We start from the raw sequence: 16413 nt of genomic DNA, 5'->3' as shown, positions 1-16413 counted from the left end.
AATGAGGAAAAAGTCAAGGGATCTGAATACTTTCCGAATGCACTGTACAGTATATTCAACACATTACATGAGCAGGCCAAAATAGCACCTAAACACACACGCACGAACACACACACACACACACACACACACACACACACACACACACACACACACACACAAACACACACACACACACACACACACACACACACACACACACACACACACACACACACACACACACACACACACACACACAAACACACACACACACACACACACACACACACACACACACACACACACACACACACACACACACACACACACACACAGCTTTCATGGTGGCTGTAGATAGGCTGTGTTTCAGGTGTCAGGGGAATTTCTTTCTATTCCCAAACATGAGATCCTTCCTCAGAAGGGTTAACCTGTTTCACAGTAAATTTCACTGATCGTATCAACCTTCTCGAGTAAAAAGACAGGCTGACAGCATGACGCTCAGAGCAGGTTTGACCTACCTGAGTGGGTCCGACTGACATCAGCAGGTTTTTCAGTTGGACATCAGCTGCTGACGAAGAAAGCCCTTCAATTGACACGGCGGACAGGTGAATGTCCGCTGCTTCCTCCCTTTGCTCTCACTCTGTTTGTTTGGCACCAGGCGGCAACGGCCCATCTGGTCCGCTCCGGCACTGCCGCGCCCCTGAACAAAGACCTGCCGCGAGAGCCAGGAGTATGCTGAGCCAACCAATTTAGCTTGCCCTTCTGGTGTCTCGTGATGTTTCAATACATGGGAGATAAGAAACCGGCAACAACAAAAAAATCCACATTCTTGTAGGTCATTTTCAAAAGACTTTTTATTGAGACACTCATTGAGAGAGGTGAGATGAACAATTCAAATTGCATTTGCTCCTGCAAGTTTTACAATACATGTTAATGTAAGAGGTTCTGGGGTTCTCACTGTTTGGCATTCCAGCTCCTGTGGTTGTGGTGATTTCTGCCCTCAGGTGGTCACTGTAGGCAGGTACAGAAAGCGCAGAGATGAGACCCAAATAGCACCCCATTCCCTTTATAGTACACTACTTTTAACCAAGACCCATAGGGCTCTGGTCAAAAGTAGTACACTACAGTATATAGGGAATAGAGTGCAATTAAGGACACATCTGTACAAGTAGCCTTATTTGTGATGCCACACATGAATGCAATAGATGCATTGCATTCATGTGTGGTGTCCTATGTAGAGCTACCGTACAACCAGTAATCTGAATATACTGTTGTCCTTGTGACCTTCCTTAGCTGCACGGCCTCTCCTCCTCTCACTGTGAGCCCTCCCACCACAGATCCTTAATGAGAACCCTTGGAGCAGAAACAAATTAGAGAGGACTCCATGTAAAGCATCCACACACCACACCACGCTGTGCCACACTGTACCACTGAACAGGTTAGTGACTCCATTTGAAAACATCAAGGGAGATATTAAGGTAATGAATTTGAGAAAGAGCAAAGGTGAGACTGGTCACTGGCACTGCAGCGGCAGTAGGCTTACAGTAAACTACAGCAACAGGAATCTTAACAAAAAAGATGGACTATAAAGTAATTGGAATAGATTGATCATTTCCTTTCATAGTAGACTACCCTAGAGGACATTTGTCAGCCTCTATATGGGTTATCATCTTAAATCATACAATGAAAAGGCATAGATGCATATGTTATGTTCAACATTATAGTTCAAACCATCATGATAAACTGACAATTCCATCTGTTGGAAATACTTCAACATGTCCAGAGACATAACTAAAAGCAGACTGATCAAAATTCCTGTGAAACACCAATATTCAACCGGTTCCCAATCAGCCCAATGAAAACTGGTTTAATCCCCCAGCCTTAGACATCACACCTCTTGATTACACCAATCAAACGCTAAGCAGTATTATCCTGGATGGACAACACTTGACAAATTCCCCGTCCACTTCCACCTACGCTTTGTGCCTTCTGTAAGCTTCATATTATTCCTGATGAAAAATGAATTTCCCTTATCTGCAGCTTTAAGCCTTTCAATCCAAAGCCTCCATAATGGCAGCTGTTTTCTTGAGTATGCACACACACACACACACACACACACACACACACACACACACACACACACACACACACACACACACACACACACACACACACACACACACACACACACACACACACACAGACAGAGAGAAACACACACACACACAAAGACAGACAGACAGACAGACAGACAGACAGACAGACAGACAGACAGACAGACAGACAGACAGACAGACAGACAGACAGGCAGGCAGGCAGGCAGGCAGGCAGGCAGGCAGAGACACACACACACACACAGAGAGACACACACACAAACACACAGAGACACACACAGACACACACGCACATAAAATGTTAATTGCACATCTTCAGGGGGTGACATGTATTGCCGTTTACCTGAAGGATATTTGCTCCTCAGGAGAGAGGAGAAGAAGAGAGGAGAGGAGGGGAGAGGAGGAGAGAGAGATTACATTGTTAGGCTGCCGAGACTGACAGGAGAACAATGTCCCAAGGTAGCAGCATCTCACAGATCTGCCTTTCAGCAAGCCTACACCATCATGTCAAAAGAAACCCCATTGATTTGGCTGTCTGCAGATATTTCCCTGTGCACAGACATCCACCTCTACCAATCTGAAGACCGACTCTGTGTTATCTTCATTGCCAGTCAAAAGCACGCAGCCCGTCGCTGCCTTTATTCTTTGTTCTATTTGGCAAGAGTGGCGGTTAATTTGAGAATGATTGCATTGAGCCGAGGAATGAATTCAACATGCATATGATAATCAACATCTTTTCTCCCACCTATGAGAGAGAATTGTTCCATTCATTAGGAATGGGAAGGGCAGGGGCAAAATTCCCAGATTACATACCTAAAGTGTTTGCATTAAATGCAATGCCCATCTCATACACTATCCTAAAGGCATCTATACCTCATTTAATCTATAACTTAGTATATTCTGCATTGTAAAAGACTTGAATAGAAGGACCACTTTGAATATTGTTGAAATGCATTAATCAAGATACTCTATGGGTGGGGAGAGGGGCCCCCTCAGCCAGCCTTAGGGTTGGGTTGAGATATAATAACCATGATGATGCCAGAGGGCACTGTCATGCTGGCCTGGGACATACTGCCTTGCCAGGGCTCTTCTAGGGTGTGCCCACTCCTCCACACTCGGTGGGACTGGCTTTAATGCTAATATAGGTAACACTCCGCAATAACTTTTCTTCTAAAACCTTCTCCCTAAAAACACAGTCCTTCACAGACTGGAAACATACATATATTTATACAGATTACTATGGTCTAGAAGGGTTGCATCAATTTCCAACATCAAAAGGGAGAAAGGTGTATCTGGCAGTGAGAGAGATTGATTGGAAGATCCTCCCTTTGACCAGGGCTATTGATCTGTTTCCAACACATTGTCAGACCTAATAATTGTCTCTAATGAAAAGCTCTCATTGAATCCTCTTGACCTTGAGCAATAAGTCTATGTGCTGAGAATACATGTCTCTCTCATTGGCTTGCTTTGTAGGAAGAAGATATCTTCTTCACAACTTCGAATGAGAGGTACAGGGTCTACCCTGCTATTAGCTGACAAAGATATTTTGAGAAAAACAAATGTTGTTTCTTATGTCTAAATACTTGTTACTTTACACTGTTCTTTGGTAAGAGAATGTTGTGGGAAAAAAGGCTAAAAGACCTATCACTGCATTACAATTCACAGTTTCATGCTAAACATAAACAAATATAAAAATGTATTCTCACGGAACACGGAGGATGGCATAGATGGTTAGTCTCGCTTGAGGTTGTTAAGAGGACAGGCACTCCTCCTCCTTGACTTTTTGAACCCAATTCCACTCTGGCACTTTGGGTACTGACAGCTAGCGCCTTGGCAGAGGGCTATGGCGTGGGTGGAGGGCTTCTGTCCAGTAATGGGCATTCCCCTGGCAACGACCGTGGTCTGGCCTGGCAACGGGCCTGGCCTGCCAGGCAGGAGGGAGTCTGCATAGTGGAGCCTAAGTGTAACTGGCTCTCACCTTCGCCAGAGCCAAGGCAAACTCTTGCTGCTGCTGTTGTTGTGTTGAGCTCAACCCTTCAGGATACAATACTAACACTTGTTCAGAGATAGCAGGGTTTAAAAAGGAGATAGCTAAACTTTTGGTGATGGACAGGATGAGACACTGTAATATATCTACGGCTCTTTTAAAAAGTTACTACTGTAATACCTTTCTCTCAGTAAAATAGCATAGACGTTTGTTTCAAGGCAGCACTAGAGGGCAGTATAGCTCTTAGCCAGCTATGAGGCATTTATTATGTTTGTGATACAAAGATACAATTACATTTTAAACATACTGTTTCATTTGATTAGATTATGGTTTATCTGAACAGAGCAATACACTGAAAACAAGTATAAAGATGTTCACATGGATCATGTTTAGAAAATGGATCACAATATCCTGAAGGTAACAATTTAAAATAGTTTGAAACTCAATTGAGTACCTCAATATGGTAATCCCTATGCCCTACATATCTGTCACACTTGCGCCATTTGTGTCAACTACTCCTACATCAACATGTATTGTAAGCAACATAGAGTACTGATACATAATAATAACACAGAGTTACTGGTCATTCACTACCTCTGCCTGTGATCCTGTGCTGTGAGAAATAAGGTAAGGCCTGGCTGGGGGTGCATGCTACTGTGTCTAGGTGGAGACAGTGCCTGGGGTTGGCCACACCAGCCCCACTCAGACTGGGGCTCCATGCAGCAGACAGTGGGCTTGATGTTGACGGGCCTCCACGGCAGGAAACTGCGGCCTCCCAGTGTCCCTACGGAGCATGGGGGCTGGCCCTGTGGGTAAAACCCTAGTCCCAGGCTGGCTAAAAGCTATATGGGACCATGGCCAGAGAGCGGACATTACTATTCATGAGTGGAGCTGGGGTCTGCTGATCAAACATATGCTGTCCTGGGAACCTTGGCTCTCTGAATGCCGGAAAAGATAAAAAGAGGGGAAGTGAACATGAGGCGCCATATTGATACACTTCCGCTGAGCTAATGTGACATTTCTACTTCTGTTGCACCTTGGGTGCAGGACAACACTCAACAGGAGATCAATATATGCATGTCTCCACAAAGCCAAACAACACTAGAATACAGTGTTACAGTGACCAGTTGTTTGTGACGGATAAAAAAAATCATATTTAACGGATTGAGGAAAACAACCAGTTTTGTTAAACAACAGGAAAGGCAAAGGTGATCATCTGACATGCTATAAAACACCAAATCGAACTGGCCTTATTCGTCTTAAGGAACCTACAGTCCAGCAGGCAGGTTCGGAATGTGATCTGCGCTGGTGATTGAAGAAAACACCTCCACTGAACAAATCTAGCTTCCAATGTCAAGCCTCTTCCCCATTAACAGACTCAGTTAATCATCCATACTAAGCACCAGACAGACACGAGGAGCACCTCACCATTATGGGCTTAATCATCCCCTCTAAAAAGGTCCGCTCCAACCCTCAGTAGGATTTAATTAAAATAACCACAACAATACAGGAAGGAGCTGCTTGTGAAAATATGATAACCGAGCATGCTCTCCTGATGGCTAATCCTCCATTTACAAAAATATCAATTGTTCAATGGGACTCTATGGAATGAGGTGTGGGATGGGCAGTGGAAACACAAGCAATTTGTAGGGAGAGGACGGTTTCTATGAGGGCAGTGCTCTCAAATCTTTCACATCTTGAAATTGGCTTGCATTTGGAGAGAAATTAACAGCAATTGAGCTTGATGCTGTGTGCATAATTAATTTCACAATCTGATCAGACAGCAATAAATGGCTGTCATGCCTTCCTTTCACTACCCAGGAATCAACATACAGTCGCTGTACTACCAGCTTCACTTACATACAGTTGAAGTCGGAAGTTAACATAGACCTTAGTCAAATACATTTAAAAAATACATTTACATTATTCACAATTCCTGACATGTAATACTTAGTTAAAATTCCTTGTCAGTTAGGAACACCACTTTATTTTAAGAATGTGAAATGTCAGAATAATAGTAGAGCGAATGACTTATTTCAGTTTTTAATTCTTTCATCACATTCCCAGTGGGTCAGAAGTTTACATACACTCAATTAGTATTTGGTAGCATTGCCTTTAAATTGTTTAACTTGGGTCAAACATTTCGGGAAGCCTTCCACAAGCTTCCCACAATAAGTTTGGTGAAATTTGACCCATTCCTCCTGACAGAGCTGGTGTAACTGAATCAGGTTTGTAGGCCTCCTTGCTCGCACACCCTTTTTCAGTTCTGCCCACACATTTCTATGGGATTGAGGTCAGGGCTTTGTGATGGCCACTCCAATACCTTGACTTTGTTGTCCTTAAGCCATTTTGCCACAACTTTGGAAGTATGCTTAGGGTCATTGTCCATTTGGAAGACCCATTTGCAACCAAGCTTTAACTTCCTGACTGATGTCTTGAGATGTTGCTTCAATATATCCACATAATTTTTCTTTACTTTACTGTGGATATAGATACTTTTGTACCTGTTTCCTCCAGCATCTTCACAAGGTACTTTTCTATTGTTCTGGGATTGATTTGCACTTTTTGCACCAAAGTACGTTAATCTCTAGGAGACAGAACGAACGCGTCTCCTTCCTGAGCGGTATGACGGCTGCGTGGTCCCATGGTGTTTATACTTGCGTACTATTGTTTGTACAGATGAACATGGTACCTTCAGGTGTTTGGAAATTTCTCCCGAGGATGAACCAGACTTGTGGAGGTCTACAATTTTTTTTCTGAGGTCTTGGCTGATTAGTTTTTATTTTCCCATGATGTCAAGCAAAGAGGCACTGAGTTTGAAGGTAGGACTTGAAATACATCCACAGGTTTTTTATTTATTTATTTTATTTCACCTTTACTTTACCAGGTAGTCCAGTTGAGAACAAGTTCTCATTCTCAACTGCGACCTGGCCAAGATAAAGAAAACAACAACACAGAGTTACACATGGAATAAACAAACGCACAGTCACTAACACAATAGAAAAGTCTATACACAGAGTGTGCAAATGAAGTAAGATTAGGGAGGTAAGGCAATAAATAGGCAGTAAATAGGCCGTAAATAGGTACACCTGCAATTGACTTAAATTATGTCAATTAGCCTATCAGAAGCTTCTAAAGACATGACATCATTTTCTGGAATTTTCCTTGCTGTTTAAAGGCACAGTCAACTTAAACTTCTGACCTACTGGAATTGTGATATAGTAAAATAATCTGTCTGTAAATAATTGTTGGAAAAATGACTTGTGTCATGCACAAAGTAGATGTCCTAACCGACTTGCCAAAACTATAGCTTGTGAACAAGAAATTAGTGGAGTGGTTGAAAAACAAGTTTTAATGACTCCAACCAAAGTGTATGTAAACTTCCAACTTCAACTGTACATATGGGAAATAAAATGCTCAAAGTGAGGGAGCATCCCCTTATCCCTGAGATGTGTGAATGCCTTGGCTTGGCATACATAGCCTGGCTGTGACCCAAACTGGAACCTCATTTTCTCCAGCTACCTTTAGCATTAATAAGCTTGCCCCGCAATGTGTCAATCAGAGCCACCTGATACCAGAGAGATGCCGCCTAGCCTACTGCACGCTGGAGGGGGCTAGATGCCAGATCTCCACAGCCTGTTTAGACTCTTTATAACATTGTAATGAATCACTTTACTGAACCAAGAATATATATATTTTTTGACTTTGATGACAATTTCACCAATACAAAGTTTATGTCCACACCACTTTTTAGACATATATGTTAAAGCTCATAGGCAGACAGCCAAAACAGAGTGATACATGAAAACAACACGTTTTTAGAACCTCTTTTTAGTTTCCATCATTGGGGTACAGCTTGATATGCTAAACCCATGACTGCATCCTTCATCCTTCACAGCCAAACTAAGCCCCCACCCTTCGCCCTCTAAATGAAATAAATAATCAAATTCCTGAAACTCATATCAAACATTTCCAGTTGTGCAAGGATGCCTATCAATGTTTACCGATTCTCCAACCGTGTTTAGCCATGGCGGAGCATTAAATAGTACCCCCTCATCCACTGCCCCCACCCCATCGCCCTGTGTGTGTGCTGCCAATGTTGTTGTGGAGAAAGAGCGAGCAGCTGCTACTCTCTGGGTGTCTCTGGGGACCCACAGCAGGCTTGTGTTTGGTTTGTGAGCACATCAAGGGCACACCAATGAGAGGAAGGAGACCATTCGATACAACGACAATGAACAGAACTCTTTCTCTCTGGAAAGCATAGGGGCTGTAGTAGCTATAGGCCTACATAGACATCTTCCATTTCACCTGAGAGGCAGCGAGGTAAGCCCCGGATGTACAGTCCTCTGAGGCAGAGGTTAACATTAGAATATTGATTGTATAAATGTGTTTTTTTGTGAATGTAATACTGTTTAGTAACAGAGCAGTGTCAACTAGGTCCTGGGGAGAAAGCACTTTGTTTTGTACACTTAATTCTATTAATTCAATACCTCAATATTATAATCCAATATCTTTCCAATATTGTCCCATTCCATTCCTCCCTTTCCGTCCATTTTTAGGTGTTTCATATTCTTTGTTCACATTTCAACTTTATCCCACGCAACCTCTTCCCAAAACACATTTCACATAGTTTATGCCTGTGTGCTGTGTTGTGTGGTGAAATAACAGCACAACCGTCATTCCTCATCGTTACGACCACACTCAGATCATACATATTTAGTTGAGGAACACATAGGACATCAAATATGTGAAATACCCCGGGGCAGGTAGGAGGAGAACACAACCCCATGCTTAAATTGAGCCTGTCGAGGGGTGAGGGAGCGGGGGCACATTTTGGCCTGACGTGCGGAACAAGCCCCTCGGCTGTCTGTGTATATTAAATCTGTGATTGGAGACGAGGCCTGAACTGAAACCAGGAGCAGGACAATACTCAGGAGGAACGCCGGATGATAATGACTCATCAGTGGACCATCCGTGTAGAACACAACCTAGACGGAGGGACAGATATTACACATCCAACTATTTAGAATGAGCGACTAGCTAAATACATCGGCAAAGCTTCATTTAGGAAACAAAACACAAGGATGAATGGACCATATTCATCGTTTGTGAAACGGTATACCATACTGTATGTTTGTATTTTGCTTGTTTTTGGCCAACACTAGAATGAACATGTAACTGTCTGTGGAAGTTATACGTTGTACAGCAGTGGTGTAAAGATCAATTACTGTAGGCCTACAGTTGAATCCCCTGTGACATCCTTTTAGTGAACATCAGCTGGAGCACTGAAGAAAGCCAACAGCCCTGACATGCTCCATATACTGTACATGAATACTTCACATACAAGTACCTGTCAACAGACTGAGAAATTCCACGGTAGATGAGGAGTGTCCAGTATTATTCAAAAGTGAATAAAGATGTTGACTGTTCATCCATGCTGTTACTCCTCCAGTTGACTCTGCTTTCTCAAGACTACCTCTCTTACACACCACCTGAAAACTCAGAGTATGACTAAAGGGACTATGAAATGGACATTTATGGTAGACAACTGTATTATTCATTTAAATGCTTTTAGATTCTTAGCTCTAACAAATATTTAATTAAAATCCTAAAAACAAGGAACAATATGCTGAATCTCCGGGAAAGCACACATTTAATTTAATGTCATGTGCTCACACAATGGATGACTGCCAAGTCATCTAACATAATCCATGTATCAACATGGATAAGAGAAGCAAATTACTTGGTTTAATTGTCATTTTCTAAAGCAAACTCATACTACACCCACAAGGACATGTCAAAAGAAGGGTAGAAGCTACCTGAAAATCATAAACAGCTTCAGTGAAGATGGCAAACATAGCCACTACATAAACATGGTGAGGCTGAGATACAAATATAAGGGCATCCATAGGGGTTCCTGCAGCTTCACACACCAATATACATTCTAAAATACTGTAGGAAAAACATGATGGAGAAAGAGAAGTGCCTATAATATTTCAGAAATCAGCTTCTGAGGAGAAGATATTTCCTAGAATTATTAGTAATACTTTTGAAATCCAGGGATGTGCAGTAAGCATAACCTACAAAAAAAAGCTGTTATTTAAAGCCAAATAAAAAATACAATGATCTAAAAAAATATATATATATGTATTTTTTGTTATCTAATGTTTTTTTCTAAAACATTCTGGTGGTTCTTCAAACAAGTGGACCGTCCAATACTCACTGTTCACTTGCCTGTCATGTCACATATTGATTTGTAGAGCTCCTGTATACTGCCTCTGTCTGGTTTTAACTTGAATTATAGTTGACGTTCTACTCTTCGAACCCTCCAAATGGCGCACTAAATTATTCCAACTTGCAAAATTGTTTGAGGTGCAGTATAGTGTCCATTTGTCAGGTTGTTTTTGCTAGCTAGCTAGTTTCGAGTTCGTTCAGTTCAAGGGATGCAAACGGCAAATTGTGTAGACACGTCCCTAATGTGCAGCGCTTACCCCAGGTTATACCCACACACATGTTTAGGCAATATGTATGCGCAAAATATGAGAGCATTTCGCTGCACCTGCTATAACATCTGCTAAACTGTGTACGCAACCAATAAACTTTTATTTGATTTGCAACAAATTACACTACTTCAAGCTAGGCAAAACAACGACGCCTACGCTGATGCTGTCTATTATCAGTGACTGTAGTCAGGAATGGCCAGGAATTCAACGATTGGAATGGATTTGAATGGCTGGAAAAAAGGCATAATAACGTGCCACCTCCTGAGGTTTGAAAGACACATTTTGAACACTTGAGCATAATGTCTGAAAAGTCATGTCATTAGCAATTAAAAAACTTTTTACCCAGACTTTTATACATCTTGGACATTTACTTTTGCTTTGTGGACAGTAATGGAAATGGGAAGTACTGTTTGTGCTACTGTGAAAATGGAACGCCTTGGGGATGCGCCTCCCATATGACTAGCCCTGCTATGTGCATGCAGAACAAAATAATGGACATAGGGTTATGCTGACTTCTACAACGTGGACACAAAGAGGTTCACCCTGAAGGACAGACCAATGGACTTCATTTACAAGTAAAGGTAGACCTAAATGCTTTTTCCTTTGCAAATGTGTAGGTTAGGCTACATTTTGAAATGCATGTTTCAGTCATTCTGATTCTTGATATGGACATTTCGTTAGAATCTTATTTATTATACACTGTGTGTACAAAACATTAGTAACACCTGCTCTTTCCCTGACATAGACTAGCCAAGTGAATCCAGGTGAAATCTATGATCGCTTATTGATGCCCCAATCAGTGTAGATGTAGGGGAGGAGACAGGTTAAAGAAGGATTTTTAAGCCTTGAGACAATTGAGACATGGATTGTGTACGTGTGCCACTCAGAAGGTGAATGGCCAAGACAAAATATTTAAGTGCCTTTGAACGTGGTATGGTAGTAGGTGCCAGGTGCACTGGTTTGAGTGTGTCAAGAACCTAGAATGTTGCTGGGTTTTTCACACTCAACAGTTTCCTGTGTGTTTCAAGAATGGTCCAACACACCCAAAGGAAAGCCAGCCAATTTGACACAACTGTGGGAAGCATTGGAGTCAACATGGGCCAGCATCCCTGTGGAACGCTTTCAACACCTTGTAGAGTACATGCCCGAATGAAATTGAGGCTGTTCTGAGGGCAAAAGGGGTGCAACTCAATATTAGGAAAGTGTTCCTAATGTTTTGTACACTCAGTGTATCGCTTGTGTATCTTGGCTACATTGGTATTTACATTAGATTTTGTTTTTGTCAATTTAGGTTAATAGCCTATGTCACTCCGCTTTTTTTCTCTCTCTCGGAGGACCTGAGCCCTAGGACCATCCCCCAGGACTACCTGACATGATGACTCCTTGCTGTCCCCAGTCCATCTGACCGTGCTGCTGCTCCAGTTTCAACTGTTCTGCCTTATTATTATACGACCATGCTGGTCATTTATGAACATTTGAACATCTTGGCCATGTTCTGTTATAATCTCCACCCGGCACAGCCAGAAGAGGACTGGCCACCCCACATAGCCTGGTTCCTCTCTAGGTTTCTTCCTAGGTTTTGGCCTTTCTAGGGAGTTTTTCCTAGCCACCGTGCTTCTACACCTGCATTGCTTGCTGTTTGGGGTTTTAGGCTGGGTTTCTGTACAGCACTTTGAGATATCAGCTGATGTACGAAGGGCTATATAAATAAATTTGATTTGATTTGTAGGAGTTATCTGTCGTATGTGAACTTGGGCTTCATCAAGGTTTATTTGTGAGTAAATCTAGATTTGAGAATAGCCCATGCTTACCCAGCCACAACGCCACCGCACATCACTGTTCAAATCAATAACACAGACATTTTGAGAAAATAACCTGGTTCAATAGGAATAGGCCTTGAATTGTAGATGGAAGCTTTAATACATAGTAAAAACATGCCATATTATTAAACCTGACAGGCAATCTCCTTTAATACTGTGAATCATCAATTATTTCTCTGGTACTTAATGTCAAGATTAATTCCACCACCCCTCCGTAATAAGATGATTTCAGATGACATCTCCAATCAGTGGGCTTGGAGTGCTTCCAACCGATAAAAAACCTGTCACATAAAGTCAAAAGTGATGACAAAATAGAAATAACATTTGCATTTGGCTCCTCTGAAGACATACTATGAGTTAACACAATATTTCATCTGCCTACATCCAGAGAGGTGATCCTGTGTTTCATCATAGTGCATTTTCAGACAAAAATGGCACATCTGGGTTTCATTCCCACAGATCAGTGAATGATAAAACAGTCAGCCCAATTTATTTAAATAGTTATCAACATAAGTGTAAACATTAAAAGTAAAGATGACAGAGTGGGTCAACAACAGCAATGTGCCTGTCACATTTGTATAGCGACCTATCTCCCTCTGTGACCCATCCCTACTACCCCCCTCTTTCCATGCATCACCACCCACCCCAAAATCCCCCTCTCCCTGCCCTTTTGTTCCCCACTCCAGACACAAACAATGTGGCTCCCTGCTATAGATGATGGCAAACTAGCTTGGCATAGAGCCTGCAGCATGACCATACTGTGGATCTCACAGAGGAAGCCATCTGTACTTGTTTATCAGGACTCTTGAGTCCGTCACTAAAAGAGGTCCGTCAGTGAGTAACAAAAGGTCATTTTTAAAGATGGACTGGTGACAATGAGTCGTCAGTTTCATAAAAAAAAACGGTGATTAATCAAAGTAGGGGTAACGTCATAGACACGGTATATGATTAAATTCTACAGTATGTCAAGACACAGTCTATGGTTAGGACTGTTAGCTAAATATAAATTCAAAAAGCATTACAAAACTTTGCTGCAGTGTCCTGCGACGTTACAGGAAGCAACATCTTTATCTGTGTTTATTTACTTGCACACCATATCCTGTGCAAGTAACAGAAAATCAACCACACTGGAGAGGTATCACTCCAACAGCAGCAAGGTAATCCAGTGTCTCATGAGAATGTAAAAAACAAAGTGAGAGGAGCAACAATTATCCTATCACATCCAAGACCTCATTATATTCAACTAAAGAGGTCAATACTCTTTTATCCAGAGAAGAACTTTATCAGATCTAGTCTTAGTGTAGACAGAGGCCGTTGTATTACCTGTCACTGGTAATTGGCAATGGATCTCTGCAGCACAATGCATCTCTCTCCAAAGGGCTTCGGCTCCCAAGGTCAGTGCAGAACGCACCAAGAAGGATGACAGAGGAACGTCAGTTTCTGCCAAACAAGCTGTCAGCACAAACTTTTGTCAGTCAGGCCAGAGATGGATAAATAAACTGTTAGAGAATGATAATAGATGTGATCGTCTCCAACTCCAGCCCTCCCTCCATGCATCCCCCGGGACTAGAATAGATCTGAAATTGTACCTTTTGTAAAATGCCAATGTCATTTTATCTTTGGAGATTCAAAAGAAAAGAAGACTCACTTAAAATTCATTACCTTGAGAGTCATTGATTTTGATGTCATCTATGTGGGCTTCACTCTGGCCTGGACGTTTTGTCCTTCAGTGTGTAGTTTGGTCTCCATCCACCTCTGCCTCCTCGTTCTCACATCTCAATATTCTTCTGCACTTTCTGGAATCCCCCATCTTCAGTCCCCACTTCACATAGACATCTAGTATGTGGATCCTATGAAGACCTAAGGTTGGCTATGGCATCAATACTTAGGCCTACTGTTAGGCCATGGCTAGAAGAGGGAGAACACCACTGACCACTTTTCATTATGCTGTAATTCAACTCCAGTGATGTACACTAACTTCCCCCCCAAAATACTATTAATCCGTGTGAAAACTGTTCAGGCATGCTCTTGTGGTGCCAAGCGTGTTCTAAATTTTCCAAAAGGATTTTGGTCTACGCAGTTACATAATCCCTGTTTGCTGATTTGTCAGGAGTAGATAACACATCGTGTTTACTCTGACCTTGTTCTCATCCAGAAGCTCTCTGGGTCATAAAAAAGCTAACTTTCAACTAACCACTCACCTTTACCACTGACAGTAGATGGGGAAAAATGGGCCTCCTGCTTACTGTGCTAAAGGTCATCATTCAGCTCTTCATCTGACATACCAGCACAAGATTTACTATCAGTACATCACTATCAGTCATCACTATCAGTCATCACTATCATTGCATCACTATCAGCATTCACTATCAGTACATCACTATCAGTACATCACTATCAGTCATCACTATCAGTACATCACTATCAGTCATCACTATCAGTCATCACTATCAGTACATCACTATCAGTCATCAATATCAGTACATCACTCTCAGTCATCACTATCAGTACATCACTATCAGTCATCACTATCAGTACATCACTATCAGTCATCACTATCAGTACATCACTATCAGTACATCACTATCAGTCATCACTATCAGTACATCACTATCAGTACATCACTATCAGTCATCACTATCAGTACATCACTATCAGTCATCACTATCATTACATCACCATCATTACATCATTATCAGTACATCACTATCAGCCATCACTATCATTACATCACTATCAGCCATCACTATCAGTACATCACTATCATTACATCACTATCAGTACATCACTATCAGTACACCACTCTCAATCATCACTATCAGTACTTCACTATCATTACATCACTATCATTACATCACTGTCAGTCATCACTATCAGTACATCACTATCAGTCATTACTATCAGTACATCACTATCATTACGTCACTATCAGTCATCACTATCAGTCATTACTGGAGACCAAGTAGACAATAATATACTATTGGAATTGTATCACTAACAGACAATTTTACAGGATATACAGTACATGCCGAATGGTTTTAAAAACGTACTGTCCAATTGCATTTCAAGATCTATTCTATGGGGGCTCTGTAGAAAGCTTCACGTTGATAAATATAAATATACTGTATCAAAATCATGTTTATTTTAACTAATAATTGACTGATCAAACCATTTTCTTTCAGCACAAAAAAACAGCTCTATCATATCTATCACATTGTCTCATCTATATTGAGAATTCTCAATGTAAACACACTCCCCCTTTATAAGAGAAGGTGATCTGTGGTTAATATGCAGTTACTGGTGAGAAAACCAGGTCAAATTTCCCTCTCAAAGGGACCACCTGTCACTAGCTGGAGGCACAATGTGAAACCAACAGTCATTGTAGCACACCTCTAGTTTGCTAGTAGTGCTTGACTACTTTGAATTACTAACCACCAAAATGAAGAGACTAAAATTGTTCATGTATAGAAAATGAGCACCATGATCTCATCACTGCCCATGAATGCAAAACAATTATGTATAAATCAACACAAGCAATTAAATCTCCTTAAGCACAGGACCACAATTAAGCTAAGCTAACATGACTAATTGTTCATTTCTAATAGAATGGACTGGGGTGAAAGGGTAATCCTAAAAGCCTGCGAGAAAAATTATACCAGCACGCCAATGGTTACTATACAATAAAGTAGGGATACAGTATTGACCATTACCTGTTTTATGAATGTTAAAGGGTTTATAAGAAGTTTACAAACGATTAATTGTTCATTTATATAGTTTAAGGATATGTCATCTACCGTTATAACACATTGTATAAATTGTGTGAGTGTTATTGTGGTGCTTGGCAAATTGGCTTACACTTCTGTCCACATTTCTGCAGCAATGCGCCCACATGATGTGGGTCATTTAACAAAGAGATCAGCATAGCCTTCATATTGCACTATTAGGCAATTGGGCTTATTCACAAGGGTCGACTGCGAAGGGTATTACAGGATAGGAACTACTTGGAA

This window comes from Oncorhynchus kisutch, linkage group LG30 (genome assembly GCF_002021735.2).
Source record: "Oncorhynchus kisutch isolate 150728-3 linkage group LG30, Okis_V2, whole genome shotgun sequence".
In the NCBI taxonomy this organism is placed as follows: Eukaryota; Metazoa; Chordata; class Actinopteri; order Salmoniformes; family Salmonidae; genus Oncorhynchus; species Oncorhynchus kisutch.
Note: the sequence above shows the minus strand (reverse complement) of the source record.